Below are 17,774 nucleotides of genomic sequence, written 5' to 3'. Positions count from 1 at the left end.
TCTATCGGGACACTGTCCAGCTTATTTAATAGTTCTGTTAGGAACATGTCAGTTATTAAATAGTTTCTGGTAGGAACATGTCAGTAATTAATAGTTCTATAGGGACATGTCAGTTATTATTGGTTCTGTAGGAAATGTCAGTTATTAATAGTTTTCTATAGGGACATGTCAGTTATTAATAGCTTTCCTATAGGGAACATGTCAGTTATTAATAGTTCTATAGGGACATGTCAGTTATTAATGGTTCTGTAGGAACATGTTCAGTTATTAATGGTTCTGTAAGGAACATGTCAGTTATTAATAGTTTCTATAGGAACATGTCAGTTATTAATAGTTTGTAGGAACATGTCAGTTATTATACTTCTATTAGGACATGTCAGTTATTAATAGTTCTTAGAGAACATGTTAGTTATTAATGTTCTGTAGGAACATGTCAGTTATTAATAGTTCTTAGGAACATGTAGTATTTATAGTCTATAGGAACATGTCAGTTATTAATAGTTCTGTAGGAACATGTCAGTTATTAATAGTTCTAATAGGAACATGTCCAGTTATTAATAGTTCATAGGAACATGTCAGTTATTAATAGTTCTTAGGGACTGTCAGTTATTAATAGTTCTTAGGACATGTCAGTTATTAATAGTTCTATAGGAACATGTCAGTTATTAATAGTCTATAGTAAACAATGTCAGTTATTAATAGTTCTATAGAACATGTCAGTTATAATAGTTAGTAGAACTGTCAGTTATTAATAGTTCTATAGGGACAATTCAGTATTAATAGTTCTATAGGGACAATGATCAGTTATAATAGTTCTGTAGGAACAATGTCAGTTATTAATGGTTCTGTAGAAACAATGTCAGTTATTATAGTTTAATAGAACATGTAGTTATTATAGTTCTATAGGAACATGTCAGTTATTTAATAGTTCTATAGGGAACATGTCAGTTTATTAATCAGTTCTGTAGGACATGTCAGTTATTAATGGTTCTGTAGGAACATGTCATTTGTTATTAATAGTTTCAATAGGGACATGTCAGTTATTAAGTGTTCTATAGGAAATGTCAGTTATTAATAGTTCTGTAGGAACATGTCAGTTATTAATAGTTCATAGGGACATGTCAGTTATTAATAAGTTCGTAGGGACATAGTCAGTTTATTAATGGTTCTGTAGGAACATGTCAGTTATTAATAGTTCATAGTGGACATGTCAGTTATTAATCAGTTCTATAGAGAACATGTCAGTTATTAATGGTTCTGTAGAACATGTAGTTTATATCAGTTCAATAGGGACATGTCAGTTATTAATAGTTCTATAGGAACATGTCAGTTATTCAATGGTTTCTGTAGGAACATGTCAGTTATTATTGGTTCTGTTGGAACATGTCAGTTATTAATAGTTTTCTTAGGGACATGTCAGTTATTAATAGTTCTATAGGGACAGTGTCAGTTATTAATAGTTCTGTAGGAACATGCAGTTAGTATTGGTTCTGTAGGAACATGTCAGTACATTATATAGTTTATATAAGGGACATGTCAGTTATTATTGGTTCTGTGTAGGAACATGTCATTATTAATAGTTCTTTAGGGACATGTCAGTTATTAATAGTTCTATAGGGACATGTCAAGTTATTAATAGTTCTATAGGACATGTCAGTTATTAATAGTCTATAGGGACATGTCTAGTTATAATGGTTCTATGGAACATGTCAGTTATAATGGTTCTGTAGGAACATGTCAGTTATTAATCAGTTCTATAGGGACATGTCAGTTATTAATAGTTCGATAGGGACATGTCAGTTATTAATAGTTCTAATAGGGACATGTCAGTTATTATAGTTCTGTAGGAACATGTCAGTTATTAATAGTTCTATAGGAACATGTCAGTTATTAATGTTCCATAGGAACATGTCAGTTATTAATGGTTCCTGTAGGAACAATGTCAGTTATTAATAGTTCTATAGGAACATGTCAGTTTATTAATAGTTCTGGTAGGAACATGTCAGTTATTAATGTTCTATAGGGACATGTCAGTTTTATTAATAGTTCTATAGGGACTGTCAGTAATTAATAGTTCTGTAGGAACATGTCAGTTTTTAATAGTTCTGTAGGAACACGTCAGTTATTATCGGTTTATAGGGGGCGTGTCCGGTTATTAACCGGGGCGTGTCGGTTAATGTGACATGTGGTTATTACGGGGCATGTATTACGGGCATGTTCGGTTATGTACCGGGGGCATGCCGGTTACTACATCGGGACATTCCGGTTAACTATGGGACATGCCGGTTTATTAATGGACATGCCGGTTATTAATGGGACATGTCAGTTATTAAATGGGACATGTCAGTGCTCCAGAGGTGTACAGGTAAGCTCACCATCTCCACACCCACCTCAGCGTCCAGACGGAGGTGGTAAGAGGAACATCTGGCAGGCTTCTTCACTGAAACTGTTGTCATCCATATTAGCCACCGTGAGATACGCATGCTTACACTTCCCACACCTGGAGAGAGAGACAGAGAGAGACAGAGAGAGAAAGAGAGAGACAGAGAGAGCGAGAGAAGACAGAGAGAGGCGAGAGAGACAGAGAGGACAGAGAGAGACAGAGAGGACAGAGGAGAGACAGAGAGAGACAGAGAGAGACAGAGAGAGACAGAAGAGAGACAGAGAGAGAGAGACAGAGAGAGACAGCAGAGACGAGAAGAGAGAGAGAGACAGCAGAGAACAGAGAAACAGCGAGACAGAGAGAGAGACACAGAGAAGAGAGACAGAGGAGACATGAGAGAGCCAGACAGAGAGACAGAGACAGGAGAGGAGACGAGAGAGACAGAGACGAGACAGAGAGAGACAGAGAGACGAGCAGAGCAGAGAGAGACAGAGAGAGACAGAGAGAGAACAGAGAGAGACAGAGAGAGAGCAGAGAGACGAGAGAGACGAGAAGAGCGAGAGAGAGACAGAGAGAGCAGAGAGAGAGAGAGACAGAGAGCGAGAGAGACAGAGAGAGACAGAGAGAGCGAGAGAGACAGAGAGACACGAGACAGAGAGAGACAGAGAGAGACAGAGAGAGACAGAGAGAGACAGAGAGAGACAGAGAGACGACAGAGACAGCGAGCAGGAGCGAGACGAGAGACGCAGAGAACAGAGAGAGACAGCAGAGAGAGACCAGAGAGAGAAGCGAGAGGAGAACAGAGAGACGAGAGAGACAGAGAGAGACAGAGACAGAAGAGAGAGACAGAGAGAGACAGAGAGAGACAGAGGAGGGCGAGGAGAGGGCGTGAGAAAAGAGCGAGGAGAGAGGAGAAAGCATGAGAGAAAGCGAGGAGAGAGCAAGGATGGTATAGGAAACAGAAAGAGTAGGAGAGATGGAGGGAAAAAGACAGGAGAATAAAACCCTCCATTTGATCTGTGTGTAACCCAATGAAACGTGTCAATTATATAGTATTATTATGTGTGCCTATAAAGTGTGTTAAAAATGTAAGTACCGTACAGTATATTAATCTCCTCAATTTATTAAGTACACCATCCCGTTCACCAAAATAGTTCGCTCCTACAGACAGTGAGTCACGTGGCCGTGGCTCGCTATATATAGCAGGCAGACAGGCATCGTTAGAATGTGCAAAACCAAGTGACCTAAGTGAATTTGAGCGTGGTATGATCGTTGTTGCCAGACGCGCCGGTTCCAGTATCTCAGAAACAGCCGGCCTCCTGGGCTTTTCACGCACGACAGTGTCTAGGGTTTACAGAGAACGGTGCGACAAACACAAACACATCCAGTCAGCAGCAGTCCTGTGGGAGAAAACAGCTTGTTGATGAGACGTCGAAGGAGAATGACAAGAAACAGGTAAATGTTGGCGCAGTACAACAGTGGTGTAAAAAACAGCATCTCGGGACTGACAACTCGTCAGTCCTTGTCGTGGATGGGCTACTTACAGCAGACGACCACACCGGGTTCCACTCCTATCAGCTAAAAACAAGAAGAAGCGGCTCCAGTGGGAACGCCATCACCAGTACTGAACAATTGAGGAGTGGAAAAACATTGCCTGGTCCGACGACTCCTGGTTCCTGTTGTGTCATGCTGATGGCAGAGTCAGGAAGTGGCGTAAGCAGCATGAGTCCATGGACCCATCCTGCCTTGTGTCAACAGTACAGGCGGGTGGTGGTGGTGTGGGGAATGTTTTCCTGGCACGCGTTAGGTCCCTTCATACTAATTAGCAACGTTTAAACGCCACACCTTGTAGAATTCATGCCCTGAAAAACTCAGGCTGTTCTGGAGGCAAAGGGGGTCCGACCCGGTACTAGATGGACGTACCTAATAAACTGGCCAGTGTGTGTATTTTTTATTCCATCCTGGTGAAATGCTAACCGTAGATACCTTGTGCTGGCGGAGGAGGAAGGGTAGCAGCATGAGCAGTCCTCCGTCGTGGACGATCCACCACACGTCTATGGCGCCCTCGCCCAAGCGATCCGCGTTGGTGGGGAAGCTGTCCACATTCTTGGCCACTAGTAAGGCCTGATTTGCCGCCGTGGTCTCCCTCACAGTTTCTGTGGAGGGGACAGAGAGAGAAAGGCGGTTAAATACGTACACACACACGCCCCCATCTCAGTAATGTTATTATAGGGGATTGTGCATCATGTTCATTTGAAAGACACATGTATGACTGGGGACATACAGAGAAGGAATTGCCAGATGCTTCATAATAGCCAGGAAGTAGTCTTACTGGGAGCCACATTTGAAATGAAATACATTGAATACATGGAGCAGGGTGTGATTTTCTCTCTCATTAAAACATGATTTAAATGTCTTTTTTTGGAAGGGCTGTGGTCATCATTAAATATATACATCTCATGGTAGTGGGAAGCTCGTTTTAGGTCCATTATTTTCCCATTACGTCTTATAGAAACCCGATATTCTGGGCAGCCCTGGTGTGATGGGGAGGAATGGCAGAGCAGCCCTGGTGTGATGGGGAGGAATGGCAGAGCAGCCCTGGTGTGATGGGAGAATGCACAGAGCAGCCCTGTGGATGGGAGAATGGCAGAGCGGACCGTCATATGACCCGAAATATTTTGAGTGCAACTTGGAATGTGATGTGCAACTGGAATGTGATGTGCAACTTGGAATGTTGTGGCAACTTGGAATGAGACCAGTGATTCTATAGCGAAAAAAAAAAAAAAAAAATCACATCTGTGCTGTTTTTGGAGCAATGTTTTTAAACTGCATATCATTGTTCCCTCTTCAGAGTACACTGATGAGGTATTGTATCATTACCTTGACCGTGAGAACCGGAGGATATCAAGGTTTCTATTAAATGAAGTATATATGCTATTACATATCACTGGAGTAGGTCTACCATGTCATTTGTCCACGCATCTAAAACTGATGACCCCCCCCCCCCCTCATCTACAGAACAAACACGCTATACAGCGAAAGCACGTCACAGGAAGGTATCTGTCTGACATAATGGGCAGGTGTGGGTTGGATGGGGTGGGGTGGAAAGTATCTGTCACTATGGGCTGGGTGTGGATGTGGTGGAAATATCTGTCTGACTGGTCTATGTGTGTTTCCGCTGTGTTTCTATGTGTGTAGGCTGTGTTTTCTATGTGTTGGAGCTGTGTTTCTATGTGTTTTGAGGCTGTGTTTTCTATGTGTTGTTGAGGCGTGTTTTCTATGTTGTTGTTGAGGCTGTGTTTTCTATGTGTTTGTTGAGGCTGTGTTTTCTATGTTGTTTGAGCTGTTTTCTATGTGTTGTTGAGGCTGTGTTTTCTATGTGTTGTTGAGGCTGTGTTTTCTATGTGTTGTTTAGGCTGTGTTTTCTATGTGTTGTTTAGGCTGTGTTTTCTATGTGTTGTTTAGGCCTATGTGATGTGTAAGAAGTGCTACGATTTCCTCTTGTAGGACAAACGTGAATCTGAATTGTTTGAACTTTTCCAGTCACAACGACCGTCATGATTCACAAGCATTGATATGGTTTCATTCAATCAATGAATCAAAGTTGAATGTTGGTATTATTTTCTCCTTTGTGGCATGAGGAGTGGCAGCTCATAAACTGAAGAGAACTTAAGATTGGTTAAGATTGGTTAAGATTGGTTAAGATTGGTTAAGATTGGTTAAGATTGGTTAAGATTGATTGGCTTCCTTCTCTCATTAACATGTTTCCCACCTTCCCAATCCAGACACAAAACACACATTTGAGTTACACACAGGACTTCATTACCATAATGTGGGATTTGATGGGTATACGTTGTTTCTATTCACTACAGAAAACTGTAAAGGAAGTAATGTTAGGAAAGAACAATCTCGACCTACAGTGGTCAAATGGTTTGATGTAAATAGAAGCAAGCACCAACAGCTTGATAAAATGTGTAAAACTGACATGTGAAAGCTTAATTACAATATTATGGCCATGATAAAAACAAGAGAATGGAATATAATTGGATCAATTAGGAAAAAAATGAGTTTTCCGCCGTCACTCGCGTGTGAAACACGAGTTGAGATGCAGCCGTCACTCGAGTGTAGATCGGCGTTTCTAAAATCCATATGAATGTTGAGTAGCCAAACGCACCAACAAGAACACTAATACACAGGAGGAAGGCTTACCTGTTTGACAGACGCAATTATGTTATCCATATAGAGCCTATATAGAGCCTATTTGTCGGGATAGCTATTTCCTCCAATACCGTCACCTTGCATTCCTTAAATAGGCCCACCTCCTTTCTGCGTCGGACCTCAAGTCTGGGGCGGAAAATCAACTTCTGAAAGTACCATGCTTAGATTCACAATGACATCAGATTGAATTCTTTGCAAACAGCGACAGATTCGTTGCAAACAAGACACACTGGTTTGGCATTGGAGAAATAAGGTAAGATTAATATATTTGAATAGAGTAGGTAGGACTTTTAATAGAGCCGTTGGTGATTTTACCACTGTAAATCAGATACACATTATAATGTTTTTGTTATTGAATTGATTATCCCACTAACAACGTGTTAAATGACTAGCGTAGGACTATGAACTGGGAAGCAGGTAGGCTATTGGCTAATTATAGTCTGGCCCACCGACTACTACAAGCTCAGGAACAAATTGGTGGAGGCCAAACCTAGTTGCCAACCCCCGTTGTATATTGTCAATTCAATCACCCTGTTCACCATCATAAATCATCATCATTCAAAGATGTGTGGTTATTGGTGCTAAACATGAAGAAGTCATGGATGTCTCGGTGAAGTGATGTTGTTGGCTCACCAGTCCACTCTGAAGAAGTACACAACGTCGCTTGCAAACTCGGATGTATATATTTAACCTCAAAGAATCTGACCCTTTTTTTCATTTTTTGCCTAAAATGACATACCCAAATCTAACTGCCTGTAGCTCAGGACCTGAAGCAAGGATATGCTTATTCTTGGTACCATTTGAAAGGAAACACTTTGAAGTTTGTGGAAATGTGAAATTCATGTAGGAGAATATAACACATTCGATCTGGTAAAAGATAATACATAGAAAAAAACATGCAGGTTTTTTGGTATTTTTTTTGTAAACTCGGATGTATATATTTTATGTATTACATGAATGGTGACCACTATATTCCGAAAAATACATTTGAGATTGGCCCAGTCTCAAATCCCAGTGGGTCACACTGACTAACCTATGAAGTTCTTCCAGGAGACGGGGTCATTAGACTGTTTCCAGGTGCCGGGCCAGGCCATTAGGACTGTGTTGTGTTTCATGCCCCCCAGGCCTGCCGTCTGGATGAGGTGGGAGAAACCATCGCGCAGGTTGGATGATGCCACCACATGGCAGAAGCCCTTGGTACGCTCCGTCGTCATTGACGACTTGACGTTCTGATGGAGAAAGAGTGAGAAAAGAAGGACAATAATATGATTTCCTGATGTGAAAGAATCGTAATGGACTCAAACCCTGGTAATCAATACCTATGTTTGTATTTTAGGTGTTGAGGCATGATATTTGTAGCATTCTCTTGGTAATCTGAGGAACTGCTCTCTGAAAATTGCTTTGGTCTACCAGTAGATGGCAGTCTCTTTAAAGGAATAACCGGCAGCAACCTCTAAACTCCTCTCACGCTGGTTGCTTCTCTGAACAGGTGTCTCAGAGACATAGGACACATCTACTGTAGTCTAAAGGGTATTTCTTTCCTCAGCTCCGTTCCTCCATAATCACTGCTACATTAAAGACGTTAGGAGAGAGATTCCCACCATTTTCCTTTCACCTACCAGGTTCTTTCACGTCATTACTGACGAAGAAGAAGAAGCCACGTACGACTATTGAAACAAATCTACAGCGTAGAATCTGAGCCGGGGCCTACAGTACCTGCTCAGCCTTCTTGACCTCGTCCTCCTTGGTCATGTAGGTGCCCTGCAGCACAGAGCCTACGATGGTCAGGCCTTTCCCTGCTTTGAGCTGGGTGCAGAAGGAGAGCAGGCGTGGGTGTTTCACCGTGTGATCAGACTCCAGGTTCAATAGCACCAGCATCTGGGGCCTACGACCAGGGAAGACAAGGGCAATTAGACATAAGACAAGTCATACTGTATTATAGTATACGACCAGGGAAGACGGGGGTGAACATACTGTATTGTAGCCTACGACCAGGGAAGACAGGGGTGAACATACTGTATTGTAGCCTACGACCAGGGAAGACATGGGTGAACATACTGTGTTATAGCCTACGACCAGGGAAGACAGGGGTGAACATACTGTATTGTAGCCTACGACCAGGGAAGACAGGGGTGAACATACTGTATTGTAGCCTACGACTAGGGAAGACGGGGGTGAACATACTGTATTATAAGTTGCATTACACTGCATAAGCCTATGACAGTATCTAAGCGTAACTTGGATGTTCATGTAGATCATTAATTTCTGTCTATGGGAGATTTGCACAAAAAGGCTTTGTATGGCTCAGAGTTAACCAGAGAATGATATGAGAGTCATTCAGCCTGGATGGCTCAGAGTTAACCAGAGATAATAATAGGAGAGTCATTCAGTCCTGATGGCTCAGAACAGTTAACCAGACGAATGTATATGAGGTTCATTCAGCCTGGATGGCTCAGAATTAACCAGAGAATGATACTAGATCATTCAGCCTGGATGGCTCAAGTTAACCAAGGAATATATAGAGTCATTCAGCCTGGATGCTCAGAGTTAACCAGAGAATTATATGAGAGTCATTCAGCATGGATGGCTCCAGAGTTAACCAGAAATTTATATGAGAATCATTCAGCATCGGATGGCTCAGAGTTTTAACCAGAGAATGATATGAGAGTCATTCAGCCTGGATGGCTCAGAGTTAACCCAGAGAATGATATGGAGTCATTTCAGCCTGGAGCTCAGAGTTAACCAGAAAATGAATGAGAGTCATTCAGCCTGGATGGCTCAGAGTTAACCAGAGTCATATGAGAGTCATTCAGCCTGGATGGCTCAGATTAACCAGAGATCAGTATGAGAGTCATTCAGCCCTGGATCTCAGAGTTAACCAGAGATCAGTATGAGAGCGATTCAGCCTGGATGGCTCAGAGTTAACCAAGATATCAGTTATGAGAGTCATTCAGCCCGATGCTCAGATTTAATTTGATGGAACACATCAAATAACAAACTAAACTTGTATATTGTCCGATGGTTTGTTAGCCACACACACAACACACAGGGTTTAATAGTAAGGGGAATCCTGGATACACTCTCACTAGATCATTGGAGTCAAACAAAACTGGACAGATGATCAGATTTAAACAACCAGATCAAAACTATACATCCAATCCAGCTTCCTAGTCCATGTCTCGCTACGTGGCTCCTGCTTCCTAACAGTCTCGGTACGTGGCTCCTGCTTCCTAACAGTCTCGCACGTGGCTCCTGCTTCCAACAGTCTCGGCACGTGGCTCCTGCTTCCTAACATCTCGCACCTTTGCCTATTCCTAACAGTCTCGCTACGTGTGCTCCTGCTTCCTAACAGTCTCGGCTACGTGGCTCCTGCTTCCTAACAGTCTGCTACGTGGCTCCTGCTTCCTACAGTCTCGTACGTGGCTCCTGCTTCCTAACAGTCTCGTACGTGTCCTGCCTACGTGCTCTCCTGCTTCCTAACAGTCTCGGTACTGCCCTCCTGCTTGAGCCTAAACAGTACTCGCGTACGTGGCTCCTGCTTCCTAACAGTTTCGTACGTGGCTCCTGCTTCCTAACATTTCGCTACGTGGCTCCTGCTTCCTAACGTCTCGCTACGTGCTGCCTCTTCCTATACAGTCTTCGCTACGTGGCTCCTGCTTCCTAACAGTCTCGCTACGCTGGCTCCTGCTTCCTAACAGTTCTCGCTACGTGGTCCTGCTTCCTAACAGTCTCGCTACTGGCTCCTGCTTTCTAACAGTTCTCGCTACTGGCTCCTGCTTCCTAACAGTTCCTACGGCTCCTGCTTCCTAACAGTCTCGCTACGTGCTCCTGCTTCCTAACAGTCTTCTACGTGCCTCCTGCTTCCTAACAGTCTCGGACGTGGCTCCTGCTTCCTAACAGTCTCGCTACGTGGCTCCTGCTTTTCTAACAGTTCGCTACGTGGCTCCTGCTTCCTAACAGTCTCGCTACGTGGCTCCTGCTTCCTAACAGTCTCGTACGTGGCTCCTGCTTCCTAACAGTCTCGGTACGTGGCTCTTGCTTCCTAACAGTCTCGGTACGTGGACTCCTGCTTCCTAACAGTCTCGTACGTGCTCCTGCTTCCTAACAGTCTCCGTACGTGGCTCCTGCTTCCTAACAGTCTCGTACGTGGCTCCTGCTTCTACAGTCTCGCTACGTGGCTCTGCTTCCTAACAGTTCGGTACGTGGCTCGCTTGCCTAACAGTTCTGTAGCTCCTGCTTCCTAACAGTCTCGCTACGTGGCTCCTGCTTCCTAACAGTCTCGTACTTGCTCCTGCTTCCTAACAGTCTCGCTACGTGGTCTCCTGCTTCCTAACAGTCTCGCTACGTGGCTCCTGCTTCCTAACAGTCTCGCTACGTGGCTCCTGCTTCCTAACAGTCTCGCTACGTGGCTCCTGCTTCCTAACAGTCTCGCTACGTGCTCTCTTAACCTCATTCCGTACGTGCTCCTGCTCCTAACAGTCTCGTACGTGCTCCTGCTTCCTAACAGTCTCGCTACGTGCTCACTGCTTCCTCAACACAGTCTCGCTACTCGCTTCCCTGCTTCCTAACAGTCTCCGTACGTGGCTCCTGCTTCCTAACAGACTCTCAGTTACGTGCTCTGCTTCCCACGAACAGTTTCGGTACTACGTGCCTCCCTGCAGTACACACCCGCTAACAGTCTCCGTACGTGGCTCCTGCTTCCTGAACAGTCTCGAACTCTGTACGTGACTCCTGCTTCCTAACAGTCTCCTGTACATGACTCCTGCTTCCTAACAGTTCCTACGTGCTCTGCTTCTCCTAACAGTCTTCTGTACGTGGCTCCTGCTTCCTAACAAGTCTCGCTACGTAGCTCCTGCTTCCTAACAGTCTCCTACTGGGCTCCTGCTTCCTAACAGTCTCGCTACGTGTCCTGCTTCCTAACAGTTCGTGGTCGTGACTCCTGCTTCCTAACAGCTCTACGTGACTCCTGCTCCTAACAGTCTTTTACGTGACTCCTGCTTCCTAACAGTCTTGGTACTGCTCCTGCTTCCTAACATAGCTGGTATGCTCCTGCTTCCTAACAGTCTTGGTAATGGCTCCTGCTTCCAACAGCTTGTACATGACCTGCTTCCTAACAGTCTTCGGTACATGACTCCTGCTTCCTAACAGTCTGTACATGCTCTGCTTCCTATACAGTTCTGGTACAACTCCTGCTTCCTAACAGTCTGGTACATGACTCCTGCTTCCTAACAGTCTCGGTACATTTACCGACTCCTGCCTTCCTAACAGTCTCCGTACATGGACTCCGTCTCCTAACAGTCTCGGTACATGACTCCTGCTTCCTAACAGTCCGGTGTACATGACTCCTGCTCTCTAACAGTCTCAGTACACTGCACTCCTGCTCCTAACAGGTCTCCCGTTCAACATGACTCCTGCTTCCTAACAGTCTCGGTACATGACTCCTGCTTCCTAACAGTCTCGGTACATGACTCCTGCTTCCTAACAGTCTCGGTACACGGTTTCTGCTGTCGAAGGCTGGTGGCACATCAGCTACTGTGTAAAGAGGCTTAGGGGGGCACGTCGCGAGCCGAGCGTGGGCGATGGGCGGGCGTAAGTACTCTGTATCCCGCCACGCCGCACCAGATGGCACAGGGAGAAATCTTGATTTTGACACTGTAGATTAGGCTATGCCCTGGGAATGGCACTGTGGATGACGCCAGTGGCAGGAGGGAGAGGACCCAATACCCAAATTTGACCTCAATCTTTCCTGATGTAAATGCTCCACTTTTTGGACAGGCACTGTCCTGGGGCTGCTATGCTGTTTAGGCTTACCGGTATCTTTTTTTCACAGTGAGATTACGGAGAAGGCACAGAGATTAATCAAATAGTAATTCTCTCTCATTCTCTGGATTACTCAGTTAATGGTAAGAATACACCATGTTGTCTAGCCTCTGTTGCAGAGTCCCACATCTGGCTATTGCTGGTTGTTCACAAATGTGGTGTCACTGTTGGGAGCAAACAAACGTATATGCACATGAACCTAAACACACACGCAGACACACGCAGACACACACACCTCCAGTTCTTGGTGTGGGGCGGTGCCTCCTCCAGGCGAATGAGGGCGTAGCGGGCAGCGTTGAGCGATAGACCACGGATACCGTCCCCCCACTCCTTCTCCGCCCTGGAGATGGAGAGAATGAGAAGGAGGAGGAGTGTCAGGAGGTCCAGGACAAACAGAGAGAGCTAAAACTAACCAGGATCTCACCATTATTATAATATATATATATCCTATTTATGTTAAGGGAACAAAATGGTGAATAAATGAGCTCTTACCCTCTGTATTCAATGTACTTGTAGATACAGCCAGCGATGAGCATGGCCACCAGGGCATAGTACCAGGAGGAGATAAACATCAGGGAGACACACAGACTGGCGCCCAGGAAAGACAGAGCCCTGTGGGGGACGAGAGAAAGACAGACAACATGGAGGTCAAAGTCACTCGCCTAAAAAGGATCATTCACATTTTAGCATGTTAGACCTCATTTAAGGATACCCACAGCCAATCACATGCTCTCTCTGGACTTCCGTACCAGACAGCAAATACCCTCACTTGTTTAAAGGCCCAGTGCAGTAAAAAAACTGATTTTCCTGTGTTTTATATACATTTCCACAGTACGGAGGTTGGAATAATATTGTGAAAACTATGATAATTTCCTCTCTAACAGTAAAAGCTGTTAGAGAAGACAGCTTGACATTTTTGCCTGTTATGTTTGTTTATGTTTTACCACTAATTGGAAACAATCACAGTAAAGGTACTTAAATGCTATCCAGAAATGATTTGATATTGAGAAAAAAACAGCTGCATTGGACCTTTAACACAGATCCATTTACCTATGGATAAAATAAGTGTGTGCGTGCTTGTATGTGTGTGTGTATATTCACAACGCTTACATGACCTCTAGCGTGGACCTTGACTAGCTGGCCAGTTTAAGATCATGAGATTTAGGCTGCCCAGCAGGGCTTTTGGTGATGGCAGTAAGGACGGGTAGGTAGCTGCCCCCTCAGTAAGGACGGGTAGATAGCTGCCCCCTCAGTAAGGACGGGTAGATAGCTGCCCCCTCAGTAAGGACGGGTAGATAGCTGCCCTCAGGTAAGGCGGGTAGATAGCTGCCCCTCAGTAATAGGAGACGGGTGATTGCTGCCCCTCAGTAAGGACGGGTAGATAGCTGCCCCTCAGTGGACGGGTACGATAGCTGCCCCGCCGTAAGGACGGTAGAAGCTGCCCCCAGTAAGGACGGGTAGATGTGCCCCATAAGGCGGTAGATAGCTGCCCCAGTAAGGACGGGTAGATAGCTGCCCCCCCAGTAAGGACGGGTAGATAGCTGCCCCAGTAAGGACGGGTAGATAGCTGCCCCCAGTAAGGACGGGTAGATAGCTGCCCCCAGTAAGGACGGGTAGATAGCTGCCCCTCAGTAAGGACGGGTAGATAGCTGCCCTCAGTAGGAGGGAGATGCTGCCCCTCAGTAAGGACGGGTAGATAGCTCCCCAGTAAGGACGGGTAGATAGCTGCCCCCCCAGTAAGGACGGGTAGATAGCTGCCCCCAGTAAGGACGGGTAGATAGCTGCCCCCTCAGTAAGGACGGGTAGATAGCTGCCCCTCAGTAAGGACGGTAGATAGCTGCCCCTCAGTAAGGACGGGTAGATAGCTGCCCCTCAGTAAGGACGGTAGATAGCTGCCCCTCAGTAAGGACGGGTAGATAGCTGCCCCCCAGTAAGGACGGGTAGATAGCTGCCCCCCAGTAAGGACGGGTAGATAGCTGCCCCCCTCACAAGGAGGTAATAGCTGCCCTTGCAAGGAGGTAGATAGCTGCCATAGAACACACATGGCCCAGCAGGACCTGCTTTCCTGGAGTCGCCATGGGAGCAGAGTCAAAGCTCTTAGCTAGGCTATAAGAAACACCTGGCCCATAGCTGCACAAGCCGGCTCCAGGGATGGGTGTTATGTTGCCAATGTATGTGTGTGTGTGTGTGTTTGTATGTGTGTATGTGTGTAATGTGTCAGTGTGTGTGTGTGTGTGGTTTGGTGTGTGTGTGTGTGTGTGTGTGTGTGTGTTGTGTGTGTGTGTGCGTGTATCTATATGTGTGTCCTGTCCTCAGAGGTCTGTCACTGACTAATAACACCTCCCAGGTGAAGTTAGCTGGTTGTTTGCTAGGCTAACAGAGTCCCAAGAGACTGCTACAGTAACTGATGGAAAGGCAGGAGAAAACAGAGAAGCTTAGACTGCTAATTGAGAGGGGTAAAACAGCAGTGCACGCAATGATCAGGAGTTATTAGAGAGGCGTTTCCTCGGTTACACCAGTTGGTGAGAACTTGAATGGGGTCATCACCAGTTGGGGGTTTGAGGTCATGCAGCGAGGGGGAGGTGGCGTTGTAGCAGGGGTAGAGGGAAACAGTGGAATGGGGGCTGGAGGCAGGCAGGTTGACAAACAGGTTAGCACATCAAAAAGAACCTGACAGGGAGAGAGATATAAATGAGGAGAGGTGAGATTTTCACACGTATACCATCTGTAGTTAAACATCAGAGACAGTTCTGCAACACTACGATTAGGCTACATTACAAGCAGATGGACAGCAAAGTGTGAGAGGGAGGGAATGGAAGGATGAAACGAAGAAGGGGAAGAAAAAGAGGAAAGTAGAGAGAGAGTGGATGTGTAGGTGGGAAAAGTTTTTGGGAGGAGTGGGAGAGAGGGAGGGGGTACTGACATGAGAGGATGGTAGAGAGGGGTATCACATGAGAGGATGGTAGAAGAGGGGTATCACGATGGTAGAGGGGGTACTTGGGAGATTTTAAGAAGGGGGACAATTACTGACATGGAGAGAGGTAGAGGGGTACTGACATGGAGAAGGATGTAGAGGGGGGTACTGACATGGAGAGGATGGTAGAGGGGGGTCATGACATGGAAAGGATGCGTAAGAGGGGGGTAATGCATGGAAAGGATGACAGGGGGGGTAAATGACTGGAGAAGATGGAAGAGGGGGGTACTGACATGGAGAGGATGGTAGAGGGGGGTACTGACATGGAGAGGAATGGTAGAGGGGGGGTACTGGCATGGAGAGAGATGGTACGAGGGGGGGTAACTTGACATGGGAGAGATGGTAGAGGGGGTAAGCTGGAAATGGTAGAGGGGACTGATGAGTGAGAGAGGGGTACTCACATGGAGAGGCATGTAGAGGGGGGTATGACTGGAGAGGATGGTAGAGGGGGGTACTGACATGGAGAGAATGGTAGAGGGGGGTACTCAACATGGAGAGGATGGTAGAGGGGGGTTACTGACATGGAAGAGGATGGTGAGAGGGGTACCTGACATGGAGAGGATGGTTACGAGAGGGTACTCACAATGGAGATGGGATGGTAGAGGGGGGTATGAATGGAGAGGATGGTAGAGGGGGTACTGACCATGGAGAGAATGGTAGAGGGGGTTACTGACATGGAGAGGATTGTAGAGGGGGGTACTGACATGGAGAGGAATGGTAGAGAGGGGTAACTCGAATGGAGGAGATGGGTAGAGGGGGGTACTGCATGGAGAGGATGGTAGAGGGGGGTACTGACATGGATGGATGGTTAGAGGGGGGTACTCACATGGAGAGGATGGTAGAGAGGGGTACTCAATGGAGAAGGATGGGTAAGAGGGGGGTACTGACATGGGAAGGTGGTAGAGGGGGGTACTGACATGGAGAGGATGGGTAGAGAGGGGTTACTCACATGGAGAGGATGGTAGAGGGGGGTCTGACATGGAGAGAGATGGTAGAGGGGGTAACTGAACATGGAGATAATGGTAGAGGGGGTACTGCATGGAGAGGATTGTAGAGGGGGTACTGACATGAGAGGAATGGTAGAGGTGGGTATGACATGGAGAGAATGGTAGAGGGGGTACTGACTGGAGAGATGGGTAGAGGGGGTAACTGACAATGGATAGGATGGTAGAGGGGGGTTACTCACTGGAGAGGATGGTAGAGAGGGGTACTCACATGGAGAGGATGGTAGAGGGGGTACTGACATGGAGAGGATGGTAGAGGTGGGTCACTGACAGGAGAGAGATGGGAGAGAGGGGCCACGACATGAAGGAATGAGATAGAGGGGGGTACTGAATGGAAAGGATGGTAGAGGGGGGTACTGACCATGGAAAGGATGGCAGAGGGGGGTACTGACATGGAGAGAATGTAGAGGGGGTACTGACCATGGAGAGAATGGTGGGGTACACATGGAGGGGGTAGGACTGACATGGAGAGGACTGGTAGAGGGGGGTACCTGACATGGAGAGGATGGTAGAGGGGGGTACTGACTATGGAGAGATGGTCGAGAGAGGGCTGGTAGGACTGACATGGAGAGATGGTAGAGGGGGGTACTGACATGGAGAAATGGTAGAGGGGTACTGACATGGGAGGATGGTAGAGGGGGTACTGACATTTGGAGAGGATGGTAGAGAGGGTACTACATGGAGAGGATGGTAGAGGGGGTATGACATGGAGGGATGGCTAGAGGGGGTACTGACATGGAGAGAAATGGTAGAGGGGGGTACTCACATGGAGGATGGTAGAGGGGGGTACTGGAATGGAGAGGATGGTAGAGGGGGGTACTGACATGGAGAGGATGGTAGAGAGGTGGTAACTCACATGGAGAGGATTGGTAGCGGGGGGTCTGACATGGAGACGGATGGTAGAGAGGGGTACTCACATGGAGAGGATGTAGAGGGGGGTACTGACATGGAGAGGATGGAGAGGGGTACTGACATGGAGGAATGGTAGAGGGGGGTCCTCACATGGAGAGGAATGGTAGAGAGGGGTACTAACATGGAGAGGAATGGGTAAGAGAGGGGTACTCACATGGAGCAGGATGGTAGAGAAGGGTACTCCACATGGAGAGGAATGGTACGAGGGGGGTACTGACATGGAGAGGATTGGTAGAGGGGGTAACTCACATGGAGAGGATGGTAGAGAGGGGTACTCACATGGAGAGGGATGGTTAGAGGGGGGTATGACATTGGAGAGGATGGTAGAGGGGGGTACTGGACATGGGAGAATGGTAGAGGGGGTATCACATGGAGAGGATGGTAGAGAGGGGTACTAACATGGAGAGGATGGTAAGAGGGGGGGTAACTGAACATGGAGAGGATGGTAGGGGGTATGAATGGA

At 46.4% G+C, this 17,774-nt stretch overlaps 1 long non-coding RNA gene and 1 pseudogene across 1 annotated transcript; one reads left to right on the top strand and one right to left on the bottom strand.

Moving 5' to 3' along the window:
• Window positions 1-13,893, bottom strand: part of LOC112071879 (solute carrier family 12 member 7-like) — a 26,253-nt pseudogene extending 12,360 nt beyond the window's left edge.
• Window positions 13,894-16,555: 2,662 nt separating this feature from the next.
• Window positions 16,556-17,378, top strand: LOC139024661 (uncharacterized). The gene is made up of 3 exons (XR_011475989.1): window positions 16,556-16,657; window positions 17,182-17,243; window positions 17,363-17,378. It is a non-coding gene; the product is annotated as an uncharacterized lncRNA (long non-coding RNA).
• Window positions 17,379-17,774: the final 396 nt, after the last annotated feature.

The sequence above is a fragment of the Salvelinus sp. IW2-2015 genome, unplaced genomic scaffold (assembly GCF_002910315.2).
Source record: "Salvelinus sp. IW2-2015 unplaced genomic scaffold, ASM291031v2 Un_scaffold1755, whole genome shotgun sequence".
Taxonomy (NCBI): Eukaryota; Metazoa; Chordata; class Actinopteri; order Salmoniformes; family Salmonidae; genus Salvelinus; species Salvelinus sp. IW2-2015.
Note: the sequence above shows the minus strand (reverse complement) of the source record. Positions and strands in the feature narration are given on the sequence as shown.